The following is a 27200-nucleotide window of genomic DNA, read 5'->3' as shown; positions in this document are numbered from 1 at the left end:
CCTTTGAAAAGTAAACAAACCTTTACACAGACTTAAACCTGATACTTCCTTTAATAACTCTTAGTCCAGCCAAGATAGGGAAGAAGTTCAACCTCCTCCAGGGCATATCCCAGCCCTGCTGATACTGCAACCCTGTTCTGTGCGTGCCCCAGCCACCAGGGAGCTCTACAGCATGTATTGCAAGCATCTGTATTGCCTCGATTACTGCTGTACGTGATCCCTGCTGCAGAAATGGTACTCTCAAAAACTCCAACGCAGCATTCTGTCAAGAGTGCTGAGGGTATGTCTACACAGCAGCCTTGTTTCGAAATAGGCTACTTTGAAAGAGCCATTCTGGAAAGCTACGTCTACACTTGCATTCCTCTTTTGAAAGAGGTATGCAAATAAGGGAAATCGAAAATGCAAACGATGTACAGATTTACATAGCTGGCACATCATTTGCATATTGTTCTTTTAAAAGAGCTTCTTTCGAAAGAAGAAAAGCAGTGTAGACGCAGCTCTTTCGAAAGTAAACCCCATCTTCGAAAGAACCCTTCTTCTCTTTTTTACGGTGGGGTTTACTTTCAAAAGAACTGCATCTACATAGCTTTTCTTCTTTCGAAAGAAGAATATGCAAATGAGGCACCTGATATGTAAATCTGCATCTCATTTGCTTTTTTGATTTCCCTCATTTGCATGCCTCTTTCGAGCGAGGAATGCAAGTGTAGATGCAGGTGAATAGTTCATTTCAAAATAATGTTGCTATGCACAAAAATGCCTTTCGAAATAGCCCTTAGCTATTTTGAAATACAGTGTCTACAGGCAGAGCCTACTTCAAAACAAAAGCATTAGATGCACTATGGTTATTTTGAAATAGGTTCTATACAGCCATTGGATGCATTATTGGGCTGTGTCTACATCTGCCCCCACCTTGTAGAGGAGGCATGTTAATGAGGCAGTTTGGAAGATGCTAATGAGGCACTGACATGAATATGCAGCACATCATCAGCCTAATGGTGGCCGTGTGCGATTCAAAAGTGACGCTTTCAGCACGCACGCCACCCATGTAGATGGGAGCCTTTTGAAAGTACCCCCTTGTGTTTGAAAGCCCCTTCTTCCTAAAACCAAATAGAAAGAAGGGGCTTTCGAAGTCAGGGGATCCTTTCGAAAGGCTCCCATCTACACGGGTGGCGTGTGTTCCAAAAGCAGCACTTTCAAATCACTCATGGCTGCCATTATGCTAATCAGGCGCTGCATATTCATGTCAGCGCCTGATTAGCATCTTCCAAACTGCCTCATAAACATGTCCCCTTTGAAAGGAGGGGGCATGGGTAGACACAGCCTGGATTATTTTGAAATAGGTTCTATTCCCTGTCTTAACACCACCTATTTCAAAATAGCTATTTCAAAACAGGCGCTCTTCCTCGTAGAATAAGGTTTACCAATTTCAAAATAGGTCAAATTTATTTTGAAACAGCAGTTGCATCACGTAGATGCTAGCAAAGCTATTTCAAAGTAACGGCTGTTATTTCAAAATAACTTCGCTGTGTAAACCTGCTCTAAGGGCTCTTCTATGCTTAGTGGAAGATGAACGTGCCACAGTCAATCTTACAGAGTTTAGTTTTGCATGTCTGGTGAAGACACAGCAAAATCAACTTCCCTGGGCTCGGCCATCAACCCCTGTACTCCACGTTACTGCACTGAGTAAGGAATGTCAATGCGAGACGAAAGAGGCTCGGACTTCAGGGAAATAAGTCGATCATGATACGTCAATTCTAGCTACACAAATGCTGTAGCTAGAATTGCATATCTGAAATTGACTTATTTCCCTGAGAGTCCTGGCAGAGATGTTGTCCATTTCGCACCATTTCCGGAGGAAACCATAAATGGGCCCAAGATTTACTCAAAGGGAGCTGTGCTGTCTGGCGAACTGGCTCATCGCTCGGAGAGTTTGGCCTGGATGTCGTTCGCCCTTCAAACACGTTCAGTGCTTCATCTGGCTGTGTTTCTAACATGGCCCTGTCATCTCACCTGAACAGAGCAGAGAAAGATTCCCCGTAGCCAAGAGGGATTTCATGCACTAATCACCAAATACAATCCCCAGTGAGTAAATGGACTTTGCATTGGGGAAACCCAGAAGGTTGGAGGGAAAATGATTTCTCCCTGCTTGGGCACTCCACAGCTTTGGCTCGCATTGGCCTGTGTACTGACCAGTGATCCACTTAATCATCACCTCCATGTGTCTGCTGGACTGACACCCGGCTGACTGGAGAGACCTGCAGCTCTGTGCTCCAGCATACAGATACCCTCAGGTCTCTCCCTCAAACTCCACACTGGGGAGACGTAGATTCTTCTGCCTTTGAAGCCTCCTGTGTCCCCAGCTTGGGCCTACTGGTGAGATGAACTCCCTCCTCTAGGATTCCAAGAGGAAAACTCCTTTGACCTGAAAGGGCACCGGATCCAGCCCACAAGGTACTGTCTACACAGCAGTGGGGAGGTGTGATTCCCAGCGAGCATAGACAAACGGGTGCTAGCTCCACTCACACTCGCACACTAAAAAGAGCAGTGTGGATGCTGTGGCAGCGGTAGCAGCTCAAGCCAGCAGTCCATGTCCACCTGACCACCTGGGCCCAAGCTGAGGTGGTTAGCCCAAGCCACTGCTTCTGCTACATCCACACTGCTACTGTTAGCATGTTAACTTAAGCAGAGCTAGCAGGAGCCTGGCTACCCACATTAAGATCACTCCTCCCAGGTGCTGTGTAAACACACCTTATGGAGTAAATAGACATTGCAAGCACATGGCCCTATATTTTAATGGTTGAACAGTACTATAATATAAACACCATGCCACACTACGAAATATAAACTGGAATCTAATACATACGCCTTCCAGTAAATTTGCAGGTGCTGTCCGGGAGCCTGTCAAATCATGTATTAGAAAGGCTGTCCAGTCTGTGTACTTCTCTTTGATTGCTGGAGGAGAGAAAAATAGAAGCAATAGTTAGCACTGGAGATGACTGCCATGTACGTTACAGAGCCGCTTTCTGTGGGCAGACCGGCCTGGCCAGGGCTGATCAGCTCTGCATTTTTGCTGTATCAATAGAAAACAGAGTCAAGGGTTTACAGTTAAATGCAAATACAATTTGCACTATGAAGAAACAGCTCTAGTGAGTTCACACTTGCACACAAAGTCAGATCCTCAGCTGGTGGAAGCAGGTATTACTCCACTGAAGTCAAGGACATTGATTTACACCAAATGAAGAGGCGGATGACAATCTGCATCCTCCTAGCCCCATGCTTCATGCCCACACTTGTCATAAAAGGTATCGGTGAATGTTTTATAAATCACCCAGAGGGCAAAAGCCATGATCATATTGGACCCAGTGACAAGGCACTAATATGGAAATTCCACAGGGTTCTTCCCAGATAACAGACAAAGCAGGCCTGAGGACATCACTAACACGCTAGTGAATAACTGTCTGTGAAAAGCTAAGGAAGGGCTGAACCAAACTCCTAGGTACTTCTACTCTGTTTCACAATATCTGATCCACTCTCTGATAGCCAAAAAACACAAACCTGTAACTTTTTTATGACCTAGAATGAATTTTGTAAGATGTAGACTAGAAGTTACAAAGCCATCTGTGGGATCTAAATGCCCAAATACTTTCAAAAAAATTGGACACTGGGAACTCAACCAGTGAATAACACCAGCAGATGAGCTGGCCCAGAGGATGTGAAATCTTTTTATTTTGAGAAACTTTCAAGTGAGCCAAAAAGGATCTTATAATCCTGATTGTAGGTCTTGGAAATCATATTCCTTTGCATTTCTGTACAGCACCTTCCACACTGGATTTTCTAAACACTTTGTAAATATTTATTAGACAGCACACCTGAGAGGTAGGACTAACCCTGGAGAAACTGAGGCATCCAATGGTTGTATGTCAAGTTTCCTGACAAGGTGCCTGTCCTTTTGCAGGTGCAATATATACATCTGCAAACCTTCTGCCTGCTTTTGTTGTGCAAATTGATAATCTCTAATCTGGAATGCTCTAGTTCAGCAACATCCAAAATCCAGCATGATTTTAGTTAGTCAGACAACCAGTCATCATGTGGTCCCATGAAGTTTGTTTCCAACCACCAGTCCTGGCTCGTAGTGTTCAGTGCTGTAATTTAGCTTTAATTTACTCCTAAATGTCTTCTAAGAGCCCAGTTAGCAGTGGAAGTGTTGGTAATGCTGCTGGACAATACTGACCTCCCATGGTCTGTGAAATTCTCTTGTTTGGCACCACCCAGGTCCCGAGGGTGCCGGATAAGCGGTCATCCGCTTATTAAAATCACGCTGGATTATGGATGTTGCCGGATGAGAGATTTCCAGATTTGAGAGGTTCAATCTGTACTTGAAGGCAATACCCAACTACCAAGGCAGTTCCCATGTCATATCCAGCTCAGAAGTCCAACCAACAGGCTCCAAAAAAATGGGCGGATTACAGACACAGCAGGAGATGGTCTACCGTTGTCCTCTTCTTGATCTTCTGCACAAAGCAAAACCTCTACCTTATAAGAGAATTTTGTCATTTGATTTGAACAAGGACCGGACCACCCTCTATTTGAGGATTACTGGGACCACACTTTTCTCATAGACTTTCACCAACACAGACAGCACAATCCCCAGCAGCCACCAAGAAGAAAATGTTTACCAGGCTTGCCACTTCCTGCTGTCTCCCAGGAGAAACCACATTGGGCCAGCTACACTCTGGGCCTTCCTCAATGACAAGGATTTGCTTCTTTGTGATTAGGCAGGCAGGGTTCTGCAACCAAAAATTCCAGCTGCCTCTAAGATCTCAGCCTCTCATCTTACCATGCTCTGTACCCCAGGGCAAGTCAACCACCCATTCACTGATAGAAGAGAAAATGCTGTTAGCTAGCCTACAGCCAGGCTGATGGGAATCCAAAGCCTTCAAACCACAGCCGTTAATTTGCTGCCACACTCATTTCTCCCCAAGTTATGGGGCTCGAGAAGACAGCGAAACAGCTCCATAATCTGCAATTTTATGGCTACTGCCAGACTTTAATGCAGGAATAAATTCTGGTATTCGGTGGGAATGGAAATGATCTGTTTATCTCGATTACTTCTGAGGCACCTAACAACAAGGCTGCAACTGGCAAGGCTCAATTACTAAGGACCTGATCTGGCTCCCATTGAAACAAGTTGAATGCTGCTGACTGAACCTAAAAACATGTAAAGAGAGGAAATAATTCCCCCAAAGATCCAAAAACTGTGGGATAGATTGTGCCCTTATGTGCACCTCTGTAGGCCACAACACGCTCAGACTAGCCTCTTAGTTCTTCTTGCTCTGAAGGGGAAGTGATTTAATGCAGGCCCTCAAAGATGCAACTTCTCCTCCCATGTGTCCAGCCAACTGTTGGCCAGAGCACTGGGGTAGGCAAGGCAAGGACCCATGGCTCTGCCAAGACTCGGTTCCCTTGCTCACTAAAGGGAGCGGGTGCAATGCAGCCTCTCTACTCCATGGCAAGATATAAACCCACGGTCTCAGAGACAGGAACACAACTTCTTAACGGTGGGTTAAGAAGGGGCTTATTGTAGAGTCGTGCTAGGGCTACGCAAGCTGGCCTTGTATTTGTGCATGTTTTTAAGTGCATGAGTTTACTGGTGTCTCTACCCTTAGCACTACACTGATCAGTACTTTGTAGCCATGGTAATAGCCCCGGATACTGTATTGTTTTAACACCGGATCACATTCACACCATGCAGCATCTCACGTGTCCAAGGCCCAGGCCGAGCTTTGAAAGACTTACTCCTTTCCCCTCCCATGAGACAGCAACGCTCATCCGTCCCACAGTACACATCAGGAAAAAGCAGCACAGTGATGAAGCATGGAATTGCTGAACACGGGTATTCATTTCAAGTGCCCATCTTGTGCCCAGTGTTCAGTGGTGCTCAGCACCCATAACTTCAAGTGAAATCACTGACAGCCACGAGTGCTCAGCATCTCTGCAAAAAATCAAGCCTAGGGTGTCTCAAGGATAGCCAAACCAGGGGCTGCTTCTATGCAAGGAGCCTCACCCAAAGCCCTTTGAAGCCAACAGGAACCTATTAACTAATGTGTATGGCGTTAGCTGGACAGGGTCTCAGGACTGTTTCCAGGGCTGAGTTGCATTTCTCAAGGCTCTGGGCATTTGTTGTTTGGTTCCAATGCTGCCACAGACTCTCAAGTCCTTAGACTGACAAACATCTGTAGCTCCTCCGTGGCAAGCATAGGCACCAAATCTGCCCCTTCAGGCTCCCAGTGACCATCCGAAACCTGGCGCCTGATTTCCAAAAGCCAGCGACAGAGACAGGAACACAACTCAGGACTCCTGAGGCTGAACTCTTCCCTCTCTTACGCACTTCCTTTAAAACCCCTTCTCTAACGGCATTTGGACGATATAGCACATTTTATAGACCCAAAGAGCTTCCAAATGTATTTAAATTAGTGCAATTAAAAGCCCTCTATTTTACCTTGTAAAAATAATGATTAAACTAGTCTCTAACTTCCCCACTGCTTATGTAGAACCATTTTTGCATAAATTTCTCTGGCAGAACCAGATTTATTGCCTTTAAAATATTTAAAGCACACCAAGAGCTGGAAACTTAAAAAAAGAAAGAAACCCAATGTTTAAATGCCTTCTTTTTCACCATTCCTGATCTCTCTGTCTGTTCTATTCCTGTTTGCTTACGTTGATGCCAGAAACTCCAATCTAATCTGCAACACCATGGGAACAAAGGAATTGCCATACCAAATCAAATCAGAACAATGGTCCAGGTACTCTAGTAACTTGTCTCAGGGACTATGTCTAGATTAGAGGGATTTGTCGGCAGAACTTTCTGTCGGAAGATCTGTCGACAGATCGTGTCCAGCCTGCCAAGCAGATCGAAAGAGCAATCGGCTCCGTTGACAGAGAGTGGCTGGACTGCCTGACTACTCTATCAGCAAAAAGCTACCTGGAACCACAGCAGGCAGGGTTGCCCAGTGTCCCAGAGGCCTCTTCTGTCGACAGAAGGCCACACCTGGAACATTCAGACCAGCTTTATGTCAATTGATCTCTGTCGACAGCTGAAGTCTTCTTCATGGTGAGCAGAGTGCAGCTGTCGAGAAAAGTGCTGCGTTCTGCTGACTTACTGTCGACTTGGGAATTCGGATGCTCTAAGGTTTTTGTCAATGAACCAGCCATTTTGCCAATAAAACCCTCTAGTCTAGACATGGCTTCATAATGGTCAGTGGTGGATTCATCAGAGTAAGCTAGCAATGCTATGTGGGAACAAACTAGATTCTTTGCTGGCTTACAGGTTAATGAAGTTGTCCAGATTGCCTAAGTTTTATAATTAGTGATAACGTGGAAAGCAGAGAAAACCCAATTTGAATTTTCAGAGCTGACAGGCAGAAAATAAAACCCAGCCTGGATTTACCAAACCACCTAAGGTATATGTACAAAGCAGTGTTATTTCGAAATAAACTATTCTGGAAGGCCGTGGCTACACTTGCACCCCCCTTTTGAAAGGACCCCCAGATTTTGAAAGCCACTTCTTCCCATTTGGTTTTGGGAAGGGGCTTTCAAAATCGGGGGTGTCCTTTCGAAAGGCCCCTGTCTACACTGGCGGCGTGCGTTTCGAAAGCGGCACTTTCAAAACATGTGTGGCCACCATTATGCTAATGAGGTGCTACATATGCATGGCAGCGCCTTCTTAGCATCCGCCGAAGTGACTCATTAGCATCCCCCTTTTGAAAGGCGGGGTGCTAGTGTAGCCACGGCCACAGAGATTTTCCAGAAGAGCTTATTTGGAAATAACACTGGTACATAAAAAATGCATCTTGAAATAACCCTCAGTCATCAACACTGATAGCATGGAGTAAGGGACATCAGTGTGAGCCTGAAGATCCTCCATCTGCATTAGGGAAGAGCCCCCATCTACACTAGAGAACAAAGTCGATCTTGGTATGTCGATTCTAGTTACACTAATGGCATAGCGAGAATTGCATATCTGGGATCAACTATGTTCCCGTATGCAGAAAATACCTTAGAAAGGACTTAAGGCTTATATGGGGCTGAGAGATATCAAAAATTAGTGCCACACACAGAAATAATTTCAGAACTTCTTTCCACTCTTTGTCTTATAAAACCTGAGCTCACCTTAACCTCTGGTCTTATTTCAGTCCTAATTCCCCTCTTGTTGTCTGTGATCCTCTCACCTTACTTTTTCATTCAACTCCATTTCCTGGGCAAAAGGATTCTGGGACACAGTGGGGACTTAAAGACTTCAGACAACTGTGCACAAATAGGGCAGGAGAGCTACTTACAGAGGGTTGCTAGATTAAACGCTGCAGGAAGAAGTAAACTACAGCCAGTTGGCATAGTTGCCTTTCTCCAGTCTTAACTGTCAGATCTTCAGAAAAGTAACTTGGTTACTGGATGTAAATCCTCACTCAACGCAGTGTGTCCCATTGTGGGCACCGCATTTGAGGAAAGATGTGGACAAATTGGAGAAACGCCAAAGGAGAGAAACACAAATGATTAAAGACCTAAGAAACATGACCAATGAACAGAGTCCTCCTTTTCAGCTTGTATTTTAATTTTTTCCAGAGAACTGATCAGTATTTCTTACCAGAACAACAAAAAACAAGCAGAAATCACTTGAAATTATTAATTTTTCTGGGTAAATATTGGAGTTTAGATTGATGGCTAGAAAGATGGGAGAAACATTTGTGCTTTGACTTGTTCATCAACACAAAACACAATGCCACTTATGAATTTAAGAAAACAACATATCTCTAATCCCCAAATAATTCTTCTTTCAAATGAACAGTTTACTGTTCTAGACTTAGAGCTAGTCGCCTGTAAATATTTACATTTAATAATTGGACCACACCATCTGCAGTGCATACACTTAACTTCATCCTTTTTGCCTGCTTTGGATTTTTAAAATCTTTTGACTACTTCCTTGTGCTTTGTAATGTATTCAGATGCAGATTTTCATTTTATTCCCATTTTAGTGTGTCAAATCTTTATACCATTACCTGCTAACCACTTGAAATGTATGCATGGTGGGCATAAAATTCATCAGTACATTCAGATGTGCACACACTTCAGAGCCTGAAGATGTATCTGTTTCTTTGCTGTTTGTATTTTAAGAACGTAAGAACGACCTTACTGGATCAGACCAAAGGTCCATCCAGCCCAGTGTGTTGTGTTCTGACAGTGGCCGATGCCAGGTGCCCCAAAGGGAATGAAAAGAACACGTAATCTTCAAGTGGTCCATCACTGTTGCCCATTCCCAGCTTCTGACACCCAGAGGCTTGTGACACCATCCCTGCCCATCTCTGGAGCCCTTTTTAAAACATGGTGTCATATTCCCTTTTCTCCAATTGTTTGCTACAGAAGCTGATTTAAATGATAGCTTATTAAGTACAGTTAGTAGTCCTACAATTTCACATTTGAGTCCCTTCAGAACTCTTGGGTGAATACCATCTGGTCCTGGTCATACTGTTTAGTTTATCAATTTGTTCCAAAACGTCCTCTAATGACAACTAAATCTGGGACAGTTCCTCAGGTTTGTTGCCTAAAAAAATGGCTCAGGTTTGGGAAGCTCCCTCACCTCCTCAGCTGTGAAGACTGATGCAAAGAATTCATTTAATTTTTCTGCAATGACCTTTTCATCTTCGAGTGTTCCTTTAGCATCTCATTTGTCCAGCGGCCTCAGTCATTTTGCAGGCTTCCTGTCTGCGGTGTACTTTAAAAAAGATTTTTTATTAGGCTACAGTTACAGTACAGCGCTCTGTCAACAGAAGTCACCGCCAGAAGAGATCTTCTGACACAACTTCTGTCAACAGAGTGCAGACACACACACAAGCCAATTGGAAGGACTGTCCAGTCACTGAATCGACAAAACAGTCACCCGAAATCACAGCCAACAGGGCTGCCCATTGTTCTGGATGCCCTGTCTGCAGAGAGAAGGCCCCCCAGAGTGTCCACACAGCCTTCTGGCTTCAGAATCTGTTGACAGCAGCTTTATGCATCATCGCTGAGAGGCAGAATGCAGCTGGCGAAAGTGCTGAGTTTTGTGGAAAAACTGTCGACAAAACTGGTGTAACTTCCACACACAAAATGTGTTTTGTCGACAACACCAGGGTTTTGTTAGCAAAACTCGCTAGTGTAACCGTAGCCTTACTCTTTAAGTCTTTAGCTAGCTGTTCTTCAAATTATTTTTAGTCTTCCTAATTGCATTTTTACACTTTGTATTTGCCAGCATTTATGCCTCTATTTTTCCTCGCTAGGATTCTACTTCCACTTTGAAGTAGGTTTTTTAACCTCTCCCTGCTTCTTTCACTTTGTTGTTTAGCCATGGTGACAATTTTTTGATTCTCTTATGCTTTTTCTGTAATGTGAGGTACGCATTTAAGTTGAGCCCCTATTACAGTATCTTTAAAAAGTTTCCATACGCAAACAACAGGGATTTCACTTTTGGCCTTCTACCCTTTCATTTTCGTTTCACTAACTTCCTCATTTTTGTGCAGTTCCCCTTCTGAAATTAAATCCTACAGATTTAGACCGCTGTGGTATTTTCCCAACCACAGGGATGTTAAATTATTATGGCTGCTATTACCAAGTGGTCCAGTTATATTTAACTTTGGGACCAAACCCTATGCTCTATTTAGAATTAAATACCTCACCTCCTGTCAGTTCCAAGACTAGTTGTTCCAACCAGTCATTTAAGGTGTCAAAAAACTTTATTTCTGCATCCTGTCCCAACAGTTGAAATTCCCCATAATTACTGAGTTTTTTTTATTTTTAAAGCCTCTCATCTTCCCAAGCATTTCACAGTCACCATCAAAGACTGGTCAGGTGGTTGATAATACATCCCTACTGGTACATTCTTGTTACTGGAGCATGGAATTACCATCCATAGAGATTCTATGGCACAGTCTGAGTCGTTCAAGATTTTTACCGCATTTCATTCTGTGCTTTCTTTCCCATATTGTGCCACTCTCCCACCAGAACAACCAGGTCTGTCCTTCCAACAGAATTTGTACTCTGGAATTACTGAATCCTATTGATGATCCTCATTCCACCAAGGGTTTTTTTTTTGTTTTTTCTGGTGCCTGTTATATCAATATCCTCACTCAAAATAATTCAGTCTAGTTCACCAATGTTATTATTTAGACTTCTAGCACTGGTATAAAAGCATTTTAAAAGTTGGACACATTTTAGCTGTCTGCCGTTCCAAGATGTGACTGAATGGGTTGAACGCTTTTTCATTTGACTGTTTCTCATTTGAGGGTATGTCTTCACTCCCAGGAAGATCGACCTGGTCAGCATCAATCTTCTGGGGTTCAATTTCACGTTCCTAGTGGGGATGAACAAAATTGAACTACTGGGGGTTGACAGTGGACCCCTGTACTCCACCATGTATGTAAGGGAGGTTAACGAGAGAGTTTCCCCCATCAACCTCCCGCAGTGAGGAGAGGCACGTAAGCCAACTGGAGACAAGTCGTTTCCAGCTACACAACTGCTGAAACTGGAATTGTGTATCTACAATCAACTTTAAGGTCTAGTTTAGACCTAGCCAGAGTCTACCTGCGTTTTATCATCTTTCATCCTCTCCTCCTAACTAGGACATGGGGGGGGGTCAGCAACCTTTCCAAGGTGGAGTGCCAAAATTTGACCTCTGTGTATGGTCCAGGTGCCAGTGATACTATTTAAAAGTCACTAATGGTCCCACTTACAACAGCTTCATTAATAAATGAAAATATGGAGCTTTACTGTGTAAATGGTGGTTGGTAGCATTAGCTGGTCTTTTGTTAACCTGTAGGCAGCCTGGCCTAGAGCAAGTCCCCAGCTACATGAGGGAGGTGGGGGTGGGGCTGAGATCCTGCCTCACATGCCAAAGGAAATTAGCTCATATGCCACTCTTGGCACCCATGCTGGGGTTTCTGACCCCTGCTCTGAAGGCTGCCTTTGTCCAAACCACATGTTCCTCAGCACCTGCTGGTCTTCCCCCCAGTGCTCAGCTTGAAAATTGCTCTACCTGTCATTATTGCTGTGGAAATACACCTACCACACAGCACTGGAAGGGAGCTTGAGAGGTTATTGAGTCCAGTCCCCCACCCTCACAGCAGGGCCTATCACCCTCCCTAACAGATTTTTATTTTAATCTATTTGCCCCCAATCACCCCCCTTAGGGACTGAGCTTATAACTGGGTTTAGCAGGCCAGTGCTCAAACCACCAAGCTATGCCTCCTACCAGGCTATGGTCTTTTTTAATTTTAAGGGCCAGCAATCTGTTCCCATTTAGGAGGCACGCGTCTTTCCTATTTAGGCTTCCTCTGTCCCAAAAGTTTCTCCAGTTCCTAATAAATATAACCCTTTCCTCCCTACACTGCTGTCTCCCAATACACATTGCACACCTGCAGTTCTGCCTGCTAACCGGCCCTGCATGGCATGGAACTTGAAGCATTTCAGAGAATGCTGCCTTAGAGATCCTGGATTTCAATCTCTTACCTACCAGCCTAAATTTGTCCTCAAAGATCTCCCTCTTACAACTCCGTATGCCTAGACGAATACGTCACCTCTCTTCAGTAGGCAGCTGTGCACATATACAGAAACTAATGTATTATCATAACACATATATCATAGAATCCCATGGCTTGAGGAGAACACAAGTGGTCATTGAGTCCAATCCCCTACACAAAGCAGGATGAACCCTAACTAAATAATCACAACCAGGACTTTGTCAAGCCGGAACTTAAAATCCTCAAGGGATGGAGATTCCACCACCTCTCTAGGTAACACATTCCAGGGCTTCACTCTCATACCCAGAGACACATGCATCCAATTGGAACTTAAATCCAACACCTTACCCACTCTAACATCCTGGTGATAACAATGTATGCCCTGCAATGTATTACACTCCCATAATAAAACAAGTTATTTTTATGTATCTGAATGATACAAAAGGAGGGTGGACATCAGAAAAAAATATTTTTTTAAGATTGGAGAATTGTTGGTTAAAAATTAGTTTAAACTGAAAAAGGGGCTTCCCTGTGAGGGAAGACTGAAAAAGTTTGGTTTATTTAGTATAGAAGAGAAGACTAAGAAGGAACATGGTAACAGTCTTCAAGTACACACAAGGTTGATACAAAGAGGGTGGTTTTTATCTCTATAATCTCCAAGGATAGGACAAGAATAAACAAGCTTCTATTGCAATGAGGAAGACGGAGGCTGGACATTAGAGCCGTGTCTACACGTGCACGCTACTTCGAAGTAGTGGCACTAACTTCGAAATAGCGCCCGTCACGGCTACACGCGCTGGGCGCTATTTCGAAGTTAACTTCGACATTAGGTGGCGAGACGTCGAAGTCGCTAACCCCATGAGGGGATAGGAATAGCGCCCTACTTCGACGTTCATCGTCGAAGTAGGGACCATGTAGTCGTTGCGCGTCCCGCAACTTCGAAATAGCGGGGTCCGCCATGGCGACCATCAGGTGAGGGGTTGAGAGACGCTCTCTGTCGAGCCCCTGCGGGGCTCTCTGGTCACCGTGGGCAGCAGCCCTTAGTCCAGGGCTTCTGGCTGCTGCTGCGGCAGCTGGGGATCCATGCTGCAGGCACAGGGTCTGCAACCAGTTGTCAGCTCTGTGTATTTTGTGTTGTTTAGTGCAACTGTGTCTGGGAGGGGCCCTTTAAGGGAGCGGCTTGCTGTTGAGTCCACCCTGTGACCCCGTCTGCAGCTGTTCCTGGCACCCTTATTTCGATGTGTGCTACTTTGGCGTGTAGACGTTCCCTCGCAGCGCCTATTTCGATGTGGTGCCGCGCAACGTCGAAGTTGAACATCGACGTTGCCAGCCCTGGAGGACGTGTAGACGTTATTCATCGAAATAAGCTATTTCGATGTAGGCTTCACGTGTAGACGTAGCCTAGGAGAAACTTCCTAAATGACAGAAAGTGATAAAACCCTGGAACAAATTACCAGGTCAGCTGCAGAATTTCTGCCACTGAAGGTTTTTAAGACCAGGTTAGAGAAACACGAGTCAGGAATCCTGTCTTCAGTGCAGAGGACTGGACTAGATGACTTATTCGGATCCCTTCCAAGTCCTTTACTTCTGTGATTACATGTATATCGGTTGCCTTGTAGACAGATGAAAGACTGGCAGCTGATGGCAGACGGTCTTTGCAGCAGTGCTGCTAAAATAAAAACAATAGAGGGGGAAAGGCACCAGTGCTCCCATTTCAGCACTCAGAATGCTAATCCTGCTGTGGTCAAGTGGTTTCACCACAGGCCTACAAATTAAGACTCTACTGCTCTATTCATGCCTGTGACTCACTCTGTGATACAGTGTCAATCACTCTGTGCCTTGAGTTTAGCCTTTTGTATGATGGGGAAGTTGTTACAGAAAGATGCTGAGAACAGGATGGATGCAGAAGGTCACTAACAAGGAATTATATAGGAAGATACAACTGAAAGAGAACCTGCTGCAGAAGGTTATACACTGGAAGTTACTGCTATTCCGGCATATCTGCATAACGAACGATAAGCAAAAAGTCACAAGCCTGGTATTTGGCATAGGGGACAATTCAAATAGAAGAGGCAGACCCCACAGAGAATGGATAGATGACACAGTAGATTTGTGCGGAGCTAGTCTACAGAAACTAAACCACTCTGTACGGGACAGGAAAAGATAGAAGGAAATAGTGAGAGAGGCACTGGACACCAATGAGCGCTGAGCCCACGGTTGATGATGATGAGGAGGAGGATAATACTTCTCTAGCTCACAAAGGAGTTAAGAGACTGCATGTCCAACCTCACAAAGCCCCCAGTTTGGAGGAGCTATGTTCTGTAAGACCGGGTACTACTACAATATTAGAGGAAGTTTCATGGTAGTTGGGGCTTTTCTTAAAGCCACAGCTCCTAGAGTAATGGGAGTACATGAGGATTCTGTTTTTTTCTTAAAATTAATCATCTAGGTGGAAACCCTGACACCTACCAGCTCAAACACCAAAAGGCAAATAAAAAGAACGCCGCTGTTTGTTTAAAAGCTTATGATTTGGAGGACATGGGGGCTACGTCTACACGTGCACCCAACTTCGAAATAGCTTATTTCGATGTTGCGACATCGAAATAGGCTATTTCGATTAATAACGTCTACACGTCCTCCAGGGCTGGCAACGTCGATGTTCAACTTCGACGTTGCTCAGCCCAACATCGAAATAGGCACAGCGAGGGAACGTCTACACGGCAAAGTAGCACACATCGAAATAAGGGAGCCAGGCACAGCTGCAGACAGGGTCACGGGGCGGACTCAACAGCAAGTCGCTCCCTTAAAGGGCCCCTCCCAGACACACTTTCATTAAACAGTGCAAGATACACAGAGCCAACAACTAGTTGCAGACCCTGTATATGCAGCACGGACCCCCAGCTGCAGCAGCAGCAGCCAGAAGCCCTGGGCTAAGGGCTGCTGCCCACGGTGACCACAGAGCCCCGCAAGGGCTGGAGAGAGAGTATCTCTCAACCCCCCAGCTGATGGCCGCCATGGAGGACCCCGCTATTTCGATGTTGTGGGACGCGGATCGTCTACACGTCCCTACTTTGATGTTGAACGTCGAAGTAGGGCGCTATTCCCATCTGCTCATGGGGTTAGCGACTTCGACGTCTCGCCGCCTAACGTCGATTTCAACTTCGAAATAGCGCCCAACACGTGTAGACGTGACGGGCGCTATTTCGAAGTTACTGCCGCTACTTCGAAGTAGCGTGCACGTGTAGACGCAGCCGGGGTGAGCTGTCTCATTCTTTTTGAATGCTTGGGATCGGCGATCTAAATTATTAACTTCCTCCTCCAACAACGGCCACAGGATCCACACCATACTGTTGGTTCTGTGTCCACACCTGACTCAAAAGTAGCTTCTTTGGCATCAGCAGTACTGTACAGTAGGCAAACAGACGATGACTTCTGTTAGACCAGTGGTGGGCAACCTGCAGTCTGTGGACCACAAGTGGCCCACTGGGGCTCCACCTGTGGTCCGCCAACCCCTGGCTGCTCCCACCCCCCACACATCTCGTGCATGGGAGAACTGCAACTCCTTGTTCTTCCGGGCTCCCTCCCAGCACCTTCGGAGCACATGAGTTCCCTGATTCACCCTCCTTTCCTGCTCCTCCCGCTCCCTTCCAGAGCTGGAGAACCTCTGTTCCCGCTCTGAGAGGGAGGGAGGGAGGGAGAGGATCAGGGATGGAGCACAGATCAGGTGATACACGCACTCTCAAAGTGCTGGAAGGAAGGGAGAGGAGCAGGTAAGTGCTGGCCTCCAGTGGTCTGGTACACAGGAGGGGTGTGGAGGAGGGAGACTGAGGGGGCCCCAGTGGAAAACGCGCTGGGTTGAAACAACTGTAACCAGCTCTCTAGAAAGAATATCCTTATGAATTAAAACTAAAAACATTCAATGCTCCATGTGACTCCTGGCAACTGTGGGGTTGACAGAGGCACCTCAGCAATCCATTTAATGGGTTCTTAGCAGACCTGCTAAACTGTACCTCAGAAGATCAACCTCAAGAGCATCAACCCTCCAGTAAATATGGACAAGACCTCACCTCCCCAGGTGAAAAAATGGGAATAATTTGTCTGCCTTGTCTTTTTACACTGTAAGTTCTTCAGGGCAGAGACTGTGCCCTGCATTATTTTAATTCAACCCCTAACCCAATGATAGCTGGGGCCTTCAGGTGCTATTGCAATACGATTAATAAAAATTAAACTAATTACATGTAAAAAGTGCTCCAACTAGAACAGACGACGGGGTGTGTGTATATAAGACACGTATCAGATGTTTCAAATGAAAATGGTTATTCACTGTGGCCGTGTCTAGACTAGCCCCGAACTTTGAAGGGGGCATGGTAATCAGGGTGTCAGTAGGTTACTAATGAAGTGCTGCGGTGCATATGCAGCACTTCATTAGGCTAAATCTCCCCCATGGCCACTTCGAAGTACTTTTGAATTTTGAGGAGTAATGGGACTTCGCAGTAGCCCGGGCACTTGGAAGTACCCATAGCTGGCCCGCGGCTACACACAAGCCGGCACTGCGAAGTTTCACACTTCGAAGTTGCCATGGGGGAGATTTAGCCTAATGAAGTGCTGCATATGCACCACAGCACTTCATTAGTAATCTCCCGACATCCTAATTACCATGCCCCTTCAAAGTTCAGGGCTATTCTAGACACAGCCTGTGAGTTCTTCAGTGGGAATCTCAGAAAAAAGCCAAAAGCATGTCACTAAAATAAACATCTTGAAAATAGCCAAAATGGTTTTGTTGGTCCACCCATGAAGGTTTGAACGGAGTGGTTTGCTTTTTTTCACATTGGTCACAAAATTACAAAAGCGTGCTCTACAAAACCAGCAGGTTTCCTTGTTTAATCAGCTTCCTGATCTGGGCCACAAACAATGAGGTGCATGAATCAACTTCAAATCATACTATCAGCTCTTTCTAGGGAATGCGTCTGAAGAATGCTGAACACCTGACAAAAATGTTAACCGCTGCACTTTCACTGAAACCAAAGATTGTAAATAAACTTTCATGAAAGATGACATGTGCATTTAAAATATATATATCTGATTTGGTCATACTTTATATTAAGGATTCATTAGATATGATTTATGAAGGGTTAATAATTTATGTTAGAAGCATATAATAAATGTGAGTACTGTGCCTTTCAGTTATAAATGCATCAGTAGAAGGCATGGTTAGACTACACAGTTCGGCTGAAGTTTTGGACTCTATAATCATCTACAACAATTGATCACCCGTTTATTAAAACACCTATTAACAAATAATTTTTATAAATCAAATCTTAATATATCATGTAAACCTTTAATTATTCCCCCTTTGTTTATACAAAATAAAACATCGTATAATGAATATATTTTATCGGTTTTTATCATGGTCTTCCAGATAGACAGCTCTCTCTCTCTTTTAGGCCTCCACAGATATACTGATAAGGAGCTTGGGAAAGAAGTATTCATGCTGTCATTTCAAGTGATTAAAAGATTGGCAATTTTCCAACAGAACACTTTTCCACTGCAAAATGCCTCAAAATTGACACACCTGGGGAGAGCTGCCTGGTCTCCTACCAGCCTGTGAGCAGCTGCAGAACCAGGATGGTCTGGGCACATTTACTTTTCATTGTACATATGTGTTTGTGGGACGCGGGTGTAACCCACACACCTATGTGTGGGTCACTGTCCTGTATAGTGGTACCTAGACCACTTCACAGAGAAAGAATAAGAATCCTCGACAGCCTAAGGTGAGAGCCTCCTGGCCTTTAGCTCAAGCTGTAGAGGGGCCTGCACAAAGGTCCCAAGTTTGAGCCTGCCTGTGGGCAGTTACACAGGCTTGTGGCCTCAATGTTTTGGAGCCTGGGCCTGAGCATCCACCCTATATGATAAACCTGGGCTTACGCTTGCTGCACCTGCACCTTGAAATCAGGCTAACGCAGTCCTATTTCACTACACATACTTTACCCTTGAACCCCCTCCCCAGGTCAGGCAGAGGACCCAGGTGTTAGGTGTTTGCTGACCTAAGTCAGAAAGATTTGTATTTGGATAGTAGTAGGGGTAGGCTCTAATCTCAGACTGAAACTGGGTTTACAAGGCAGTGCAGAAGTATTCTGAAAGACCTGGGAACGTAACTGCAAACCAAATAAACTCCACGGCAGCAAGTCTCAGAACTGGGGTCAGCTGGGTTGGGCTCATGGACTGGGTTAAAATGTCTGCATGGGGCCTGGAACTCAATAAGGGAGGTGGGTCTCAGAGCCATAGCAGGAATGTCAAGAATTCCATTTTTAGCCCCAGACCATGAGACCCTCTGCTGCACATTTCTGTGGGGGATGTTTATACCATTTCAGATGCACCCTTAGGTCCACAGCTTCTAGGTAGCCTTCCACTCAGGCAGTCAGAGCCCCAGCAGTTGAGGGAATGTCACTCATTTTGTTTGGAGGGAGGGAAGGAATCAAAATTAAAGATCATTTGCAAGTTTTTAAACACAACTTTCAGACCCCTCTCATTCGGTGGGGAATCTCAAATTGCAAGTTTTCATCTGGGTGCACAAAAAACAGTTGGATTTATTTTAGACAAAGATTTTGGGAATTTCTTAGAAAAGGGCTTCCAAGAGCCCTAATGAAGGCTCCAGTTCAGGAAAGCACCAAGCCACAGACCTACATCCAGTCCTGTGCACAACACCATTTTAGCATGACTGACCTCCAGCACTTGCACAAGCACTGTCTCCAACTGAGATGCTTCCTGAACTGGGGCCTGTAAGTCTTATCCCGAGCAAGCCAGGCCTCGGGTCTTGTTTGCAAAGCCTGACGTAGTTATCTACACATCTCTCATACTGTAGACCTGTGACTCATCTCAGACACAACACAAATTAGTAACAGACATGCTTTAGGCTGTTAAACCTAGAGCTGGTAAATAGCTGTCTGGCCAAATTCTCTCCCCAAGTCAAAAATGAATCTCAAAGAAGCTGGATCCCCAAAGAGAAGCTGATCGATTGTCAGCTGTTTGAGACCTGTTTCTTAACACCTTTAAATTAAATTACCTGCAGACAGTTCCTCTCAGCCATCTCTTCCTCCTCTCCTCAGTCATCTTGTGACTGACCAGAAGCAGGCTAGCGATTCTGAGGATGCAACCATTTTTATTTCTTAATCGAGTCTCTCCACACGGTAAATGTTTCTCTCGATGGCACACGTGAGACCCATTAACTCTACGCAGTACCACTGTGGTCTGTTGGAGAAAGTGTCTCACTTCCTCTAAGGGCCAGATATCACTGCAGTGTTTCCTCTCTCTAGGCTCCACTGTTTGCTTTTCTATCTTTTCAGATAATAGGAACTCATTGAGTGGTCACTGATATGGCTTTCTAGTTACATCCATGAAGTTTTAAATAGAAATTTGGTCTTCAATCCCTGGTATTTCTGTAATCCCGTGTGCCACTAACCCGTACCAGTTTGTCTTGATTGACTGAATGAAGACCTTTCCCAGCCACCCCTGCAATTCCTGAAGCACAAGCTGCAATAAATGGTCTGACTTCCAGCTTCAGTTTGGAATCAAATTATTTCTCCATTAAAGTCTATTTCCTACGTCCTTGTCTAATACAAAAAAATGAATAAAGTAGAGAGAAGAGGAAATCACAATGGGACTTAGTTTTGCTTTGTCTAAGCTGTATTGTCTCTTTCTATATATATACATACACACACACCATTCTCCTTCTCTCTCTATATATATATATTCTATATATGCATTCTATGTACACACACACACACACGCACACATACACACACACCACAATCAGATCATATAGATAAAACACAGATGCACATTTATCTGCTCTGTTTATACCTGCCTTGTAGTGTTTCCGGGAACACTACAAGGATACCACGAAAGTCAATCTACAGTACAGCAGTATCAAACCTAGGAACCTTAAGGACACCGCCAGTGACAGAACACAGTGGTGTGCAACAGTCAGAAGTATCTGCATTGCCTTTGAGGAAGACCGCTGCCGGCGTCTACAAGAGGCACGCGAACGGTGTCACAGAGCAACGGCAATGCACAACCCACTGATTGCGAACTTCCCATGCACCATCTGCGGCAAAATGTGCACCTCTAGCATTGGCTTATATAGTCACCACAGGGCACACTATGAGACCAATAACAGATGATCTGCACAGCTTTGTCATCATCGGATCGATGGGCTACCATTAATTATACCTGCCACAGTCCCTTCCCTGAGCCTGTAAAACTTCACTCAGCAGCAAGTGGTGCTGGACAGCTGGAGAATTACTAAAGTACAAAATAGGGAGGTTGTGGAGTCTCCACCACTGGAGGTATTGAAGAGCAGGTTAGACAAACACCCATCAGGGATGGTCTGGATACTACTGGGCCCTGCAATGAACGCAGGGGACTGGACCTGATGACCTCTCAAGGTCCCTTCAGTTTTAGCATTCTAGGATTCTACTACACCTGAAGTAGTGAAACCAGGAGACTTAAAAAGCGATGAGGTATGGCCCTATTTCATAAGCAAATTGGAAATTAATAGAGCTCTGCATAGATATAAAATCTGTATCCATGTCTGCATTTATAGCTGCAAAAATGGGCCGCAGGTATCCACACTGACATCTGGGGATGCGGATACCCTTGGATATAAAGTGGATATCCGTGGATTTACAGGGCTCTAGAAATAAATGTGGTTAGAATGGACTGTGATACTACAGAGAATATAGAGCAGCCCACAGCAGAGAAGTTTAGGCACAATGTCTTGGGCCACCGGGACTATGCCCAACTGCAGAGGTGCCTAAGGTTACAAGGATCCCCTGGGTCTGGTATCCACCTATTTGTTTATTTGTTTGCCAAAGACTATCATGTGAGGCCTCTGAAGAAAACTAGTGTCACTGGTCCGAATAATCATTGTGAAAGTGTGGATGCAGGATGGGAAAGGTCTGTATATATATTAACAATTATATTTTAAGGTTTGTGGCTCATGGCTAGCCACCAAAAGGTGTGAAACTGGTTTCTCTCTATCAAGAGACATTTATCAGTCTACCTGTGTGCTGTGTATTGTGTACTTCACAACGAATGCTTATTTATAGTCTGAGCAACATGCGAATCAAGTGATTGCACTCTCCAGGGGAGACTTCCAACAGGACAGCACAAGCAGTGGGGATTCTCCTGTTTGCAAGTGAAGCCAATGGGTTTGGGGGACTATAACTGTAGGTACAGAGAGTCAATCAGCATCTTTAACTCAAGAGTAAGCTGACCAAGTGGGTTTGTGTCATGAACAAGAGGTCCCAGTCAGGCCTGGCCATTATACACTTTGATGGGCCTGGGTGAACTTTTGCTCCGTTGGACACAACGTCTTGTTAAGTTTAGGCTCTGGTGTGTGTGTTGTGATTTTATTTTACATGTCACCACTGGCGCTCTTTGCTATTTCACCTTGCTGTTACTTTAATCTTTGTCCCCGACTACACAAACTGGCACGTGCTGTCTCTGCAAACAACTCCACGTGCTGTGTGTGAAGCGGAGCAGTGTTCCCCAGGGTAAGGGGACACTGTTATGAGCTGAGGGAATTCTGGCCGGGGCTGGGCATGCCAGGGAGATGAGCAGATGACTCAAGGTGGGTAAGCCACTAACCTGTAAAGAGACAGCAGGGCCTTCAGAGGCCTGGAGGGCGACGTTTGTGTGGCAAGAGGCCGGCGGTGCTGGGGAGGTTACCTGTGGCAGGCACAGACAATGGCTCCTCATGCCAAGGGTAAGGGGTAGCAGAGGCCTCATAATACTGGGCACCCCATGACAATGACCAAAGGATCTGTCCTTTAAAGGCCTAACAGATAGTGAATACGGAGAAGCTGCTATGGCCAAACCTCTACCACATCAATGATGCCTTCAGTTCTAGGGAACGCTACATGCCTACCTCTCTGGAGGAGAAGGATAGCTTTGGGCAGGAGCAGTCCCTTATGATGTGTCCATCCAGGGCCTTGCACAACAGAGCTGGCATTGCCTTTCTAGGCTACTGCCCCACATGCCTCATCACATGGAAAGCTTTTCAACAGCCTTGGTCCACTGAGCCATTTCCTAGTTTTAACAAGGCATGCAGTTGGAAGTCTGGTGGTCACAAGCAACAGAAATGCAGTAATTTTGTTTGAAGTCTCAGGGGTAGGATAAGCAGGCCCAGTAATCCTTAGCACATGTGCTTCACCATCACTTGTCTGTGCTCAAAATGCACATCACCAAGGTGGAGACCAGTTACAAATGGGCAAGCAGAGCCTGGGAACATAGCTCTGGTTATGTCTACACTAACCTAGAAGATCGACCTGCCCAGGGTTGATCTTCTGGGGTTCAATTCCACACGTCCGGTAGGGAAGCAAAAAATGGACTGATCCCTGTACTCCTCAGGAGACATAAGGAGTAAGGGAGGTAGATGGGAGACACTTTCCCACTGTTCTTCCTCTGTAGGGCTGGCCAAGTAAGCTGAGCACAGATATGTCAATTCTAGCTATGCAATTGGTGTAGCTAGAATTGCGTATCTGCAGTCGTCTTTGTCTAATGAACCAAGGACACTTGACCTACCCACCAGCTCTCAGCTCTCCTCCTATGAGGTTAAAGAAGCTGACGTTGGAGGAAGGTCTCCAGCTACTCTCCCTGGCTTGCAGAACACTCCCCCTCAATTGCCTCTTCTCTCTGGCTGTTGCTCTAGGAACACCCCTTTCCCGTTTCAGTTGTCAGCCTACCTTCAGACTTCAACTGGTCATCACCCAGGTGAAACAGCAGAAGCTGTAGGGAACAAAACTGCCATTGGAGGGAGATAGGCAGGATCCTCTAACGGGCCTTTTACAAACCCAATTTCCACAAACTCACCTGACCAACTTAAAGTGGGAAGAAGGAGAAAAAAACCTGCTGAAAACAAGTGGCCTGTCCCTACTTATAGACTCATAGGGCTGATCAAACTTCTCAAACTGCCAAACATGCTTTCAAACTGCCCCTCTTTGCAAAACAAATAACTTGTAAGCTGGGAGCCCACAGTGTGTCACAGTGGCGGCCACAGGAAGTACCTAATGCACTGGCAGTGTGGAATTTCTATAGCATTTCATGTCTATCTGCCCCTGCTCCAATGCATTAATTTCTTCATTTGGCAGACAATTTTTAATCATTATCCTCGTCCAGATTAGGTAACATTAAATAAGAGGAACAGCTCCATTATACTGTCTTTGTGCCCTCAGCCATGAACACAGAACAGCAGCCTCTAGGCAATTTGCTCGGTGACACAAAAGATCTTCCACAGGCATGAACATACTGTCATATTCTGGCTGACTACCTGTTCTCTCGTATTCACAGGCATAAGCCTGCTCTGTGAAAAATGCAAGCTGATGTTTCTGTTTGCGGTGCATGTGATGATACGGTGGTGAACACGCACAATAAGAGAGAAAGAAACCTCAAGAACCCACACAAAATCCCAAGTGCCAGATTCCACTGCTGGTGACTGCCTGCGTGAACCTTGCATAGATGTAGTGAAGTAAACGGAGGTACAGTCATGTAAAACCTAGATTCACATGGTAAAATCATGGCTTCACTGAAGTGAAAGAGCTTTGCAAATGACATGTTCACAGAGTCTAGTTTCAAGCTTGCAGTGCCAGAAGGGAGCACCTTGATCAATGCAGGACACAGGACGTCCCTGCATTAACTCCTGTTTGATCAACTGCAGATCTTTTATAAAAAGACACCCAATATTCAAAAACTGTCATGGGTGGGGAACCCTGGATTTCAGTGGGGGCAGGATTTCATTCAGAGATTTTAAGGCCAGAAGGACCATTAGGATCATCTACTCTAAACTTCTGCATAACACGGGCCAGAGGATTTCACAAAATTGCTGTTTGAGCCCAGTGACCTCTGGTCACTTTGGAGACTGTTTAGAAAGGCATCTGATCTTCACTGACACACTCAAGGGGATAAGAGAATGTACCACTTCCCTTGGAAGCTGTTTCATTGGTTACTTACTGTAGTAACCAACGTGAGTGAGAACACACTCAGACTCGGAATGTGACTATCAACAAGAGCAAGGAATATAGCCCCACTAAACTGTGCTTATTAAAAAAACACAAGAGCAGATGGGTCACCTCCTGGATAAGATATAATGCCTGGTGTCCTGTAGCAAGGCTCCTGTTTTGGGGTCTGATCCTGAGCTATGCAAATCCAGAGTATCTCCACTGATGCACAGCTGTGTTAAAGCAGATTTACACAAGGTTAATGCAGATTTACACCAGTGTAACAGATCACCAGGTGGCATTTGATTTGTTTGAGTCCCTTTTACAATGTGTAACTTGGATTTTCACCCAGCTTCGCTTTGAGAGATAGAAAGTTAAATTCAGTATGCTAGAAAATAAACATCAAGGCATTCAGATGTCCCTCCAGTGAAGTTTGCTGTCTTTTTGCAAGCAGAGTCCCAGTGAAGACTGTCTATTACCATCAACACAAGTTGGATCAGGTCCTAAACTCCATTCCCAAGTCAGAAGAGAGAGCTGAGGGGTTTGGGAGAGGGTTTTTTGTGGGGGGGAGAGAGGTGTATTTATCACATCTGGACTCAGTTCTATCTATGCCATTTCAACCAATGAAGGAGACCCCACTGGAGTTTGGTCAGGAATAAGAAGTACACTCATCCCTCGCTTTACAAGCACAACTGGTTCCCAACTTTCTGTTCACAGGCAGAAACTCGTAAAAGGGACACTAAATTCCTATTAAATTACATGTAGAAGTCTCTGATTAGTTCCTAGGGCTCCCAACTGGAGGAAGGAGTGGCAGGAGCGGGTGCTGCTTTTGAAAGGTGAGTGAACCTTGGGTCGGGGAGGGTTAAAGGCTGGGGGTAGTTTGGGGCTGTGAGCAGGGGGGAGGGTTAAAATCTGGTGGTGGGTTTGGGGGGAGGGTTAAAATCTGGTGGTGGGTTTGGGGGGAGACTATGGAAGGTCAATATTGTCTCCCACATTACCAACGCTTCCGCGGCTTACAGGGCTCCGAGATGACATTTAGGGGTAAATTACAGCACAAAACTCAGAGAACCAGGACCGGTGGCTTGAAACACGTTTTATGGGACCACGGGAAACTTGGCCACACCCCTGATAAATGGTCATCCAGGTAACTAAAATCATGCCAGATTACAGATGTTGCTGGATACGAAAGTTCCGGATTAGGGAGTTTCAGCCTGTTGTGAAATCAGAGGAGTCTCAGAGTTGGGTGAGATACATTCTGCAGGACAAGTCTGACCATGCATAGGCACACCACCACTCAGCATTCACACAGGGCCGGTAGGGCTCTGCACCATCCCCAGCCTGGGGCTGCACACTGAAGGAACTGATAGAACCACAAGCAAGAATTTCTGGATTTGGCTGATTACTGACGTATAGAACCCAAGGCTTTCATTGCTGCCTCTTCAATACTGCTTTTCCTGGAAGACTCCTAGGTGCAGAACATCCTTCGGATTCCGGTCTGCCAACCGCTACCCTCACTTCATTCAGATCCTTCTCTATCTACACTATGCCAGAGGTCGGCGCTGCAGTGATCAGTCCATCAGCCATTGATTTATTGTGTCTGCTTAGATATGATAAATCAATCTCCAAGTACTCTCCTGTCAGCGCTGGTACTCCACCGAAACACGAAGATAAGCCAGTGTTGATGGAAGAGCAGCCCCCACCAATCTTACCACACACCAGACACCAGAGTAAGCATGTTGCCTTCAGCTACGTTATTAACAGCTGAGGTAGATCACTAGCAGGGGTTGCTGTGGACAGGGCCTGAGACGTTCTCAGACCACAAAATTCACAAGAAGCAACAGCCATACCACTTCTTAAATAGCTAGCGGAATCAGCAACCTGTGAACATGCAACCACCAACAGGTGGGGCTCAAACCTGGAACCTCAGTTTGAGCTAAAAGCCAGCTAGCACTCAGCTAAGGCTGCAGATGAGACTCATTCTGTTCCTCTGTAAGTGGGCTAAGTGCCACTGCAAGGGACAGTGACCCACACCCAGCAGGTGTGTGGGTTACAAACATGCCTAAATAGAGCAAACATTCCACATACTTGCTGCAACCCTTCTTCTAGAACCTGAATCCACTAGAACCATCAGTGGGGTTTCAACCTGGGGCCTTCTGCACAAAAGCCCAAGTCTCTTGAGTGAAAGGAAATGTCATTAGCTAGAAGCAATGGCAGATTCAAGGCTCTTATTTGGATCACCAGCAAGGAGAAGGTAACAGGGACCCATATAGGGCTACGTCTACATTAAAGCAATCTGTTGACAAAAGTTACTGTCAGAAGATATCTTCTGACAAAACTTCTGTTGACAGATTCAGAGGGGTAGCCGAGTTACTCTGCACCTTCAAAAACAACAAAAAGTCCTGCGGCACCTTGCAGGTCTAACAGATGCGCTCAGTGCATCTGACAAAGTGGGTCTTTCCCCACCAAAGCTTATGCTCCAAAATATCCACTAGACTATAAGGTGCCACAGGACTTCTTGTTGTTTTTGTTGATAGATTGCGGCCAGACCACAAAGTGGATTGAAGAAGTGATCCGCTCTGTCAACAGAGAGCAGCCGGACTGCCTGGCCACTCTCTCATCAAAATGGCCAGCCGGAAACACAGCAGTTCAGTGTGCCAGA

The 27200-nt window shown here is 45.4% G+C and overlaps 1 protein-coding gene across 1 annotated transcript in view; it reads right to left on the bottom strand.

The window, feature by feature from the left end:
• The window catches only part of SFMBT2 (Scm like with four mbt domains 2), a 156332-nt gene that overhangs the window by 112515 nt on the left and 16617 nt on the right, over nt 1-27200 (bottom strand). Inside the window, exon 2 of the mRNA XM_074984183.1 lies at nt 2864-2952. The gene's annotated coding sequence lies outside the window, so the exon portion shown is untranslated. The remainder of the gene's footprint in view (nt 1-2863; nt 2953-27200) is intronic.

Source organism: Carettochelys insculpta, chromosome 1 (genome assembly GCF_033958435.1).
Source record: "Carettochelys insculpta isolate YL-2023 chromosome 1, ASM3395843v1, whole genome shotgun sequence".
NCBI classification, from domain to species: domain Eukaryota; kingdom Metazoa; phylum Chordata; order Testudines; family Carettochelyidae; genus Carettochelys; species Carettochelys insculpta.
Note: the sequence above shows the minus strand (reverse complement) of the source record. Positions and strands in the feature narration are given on the sequence as shown.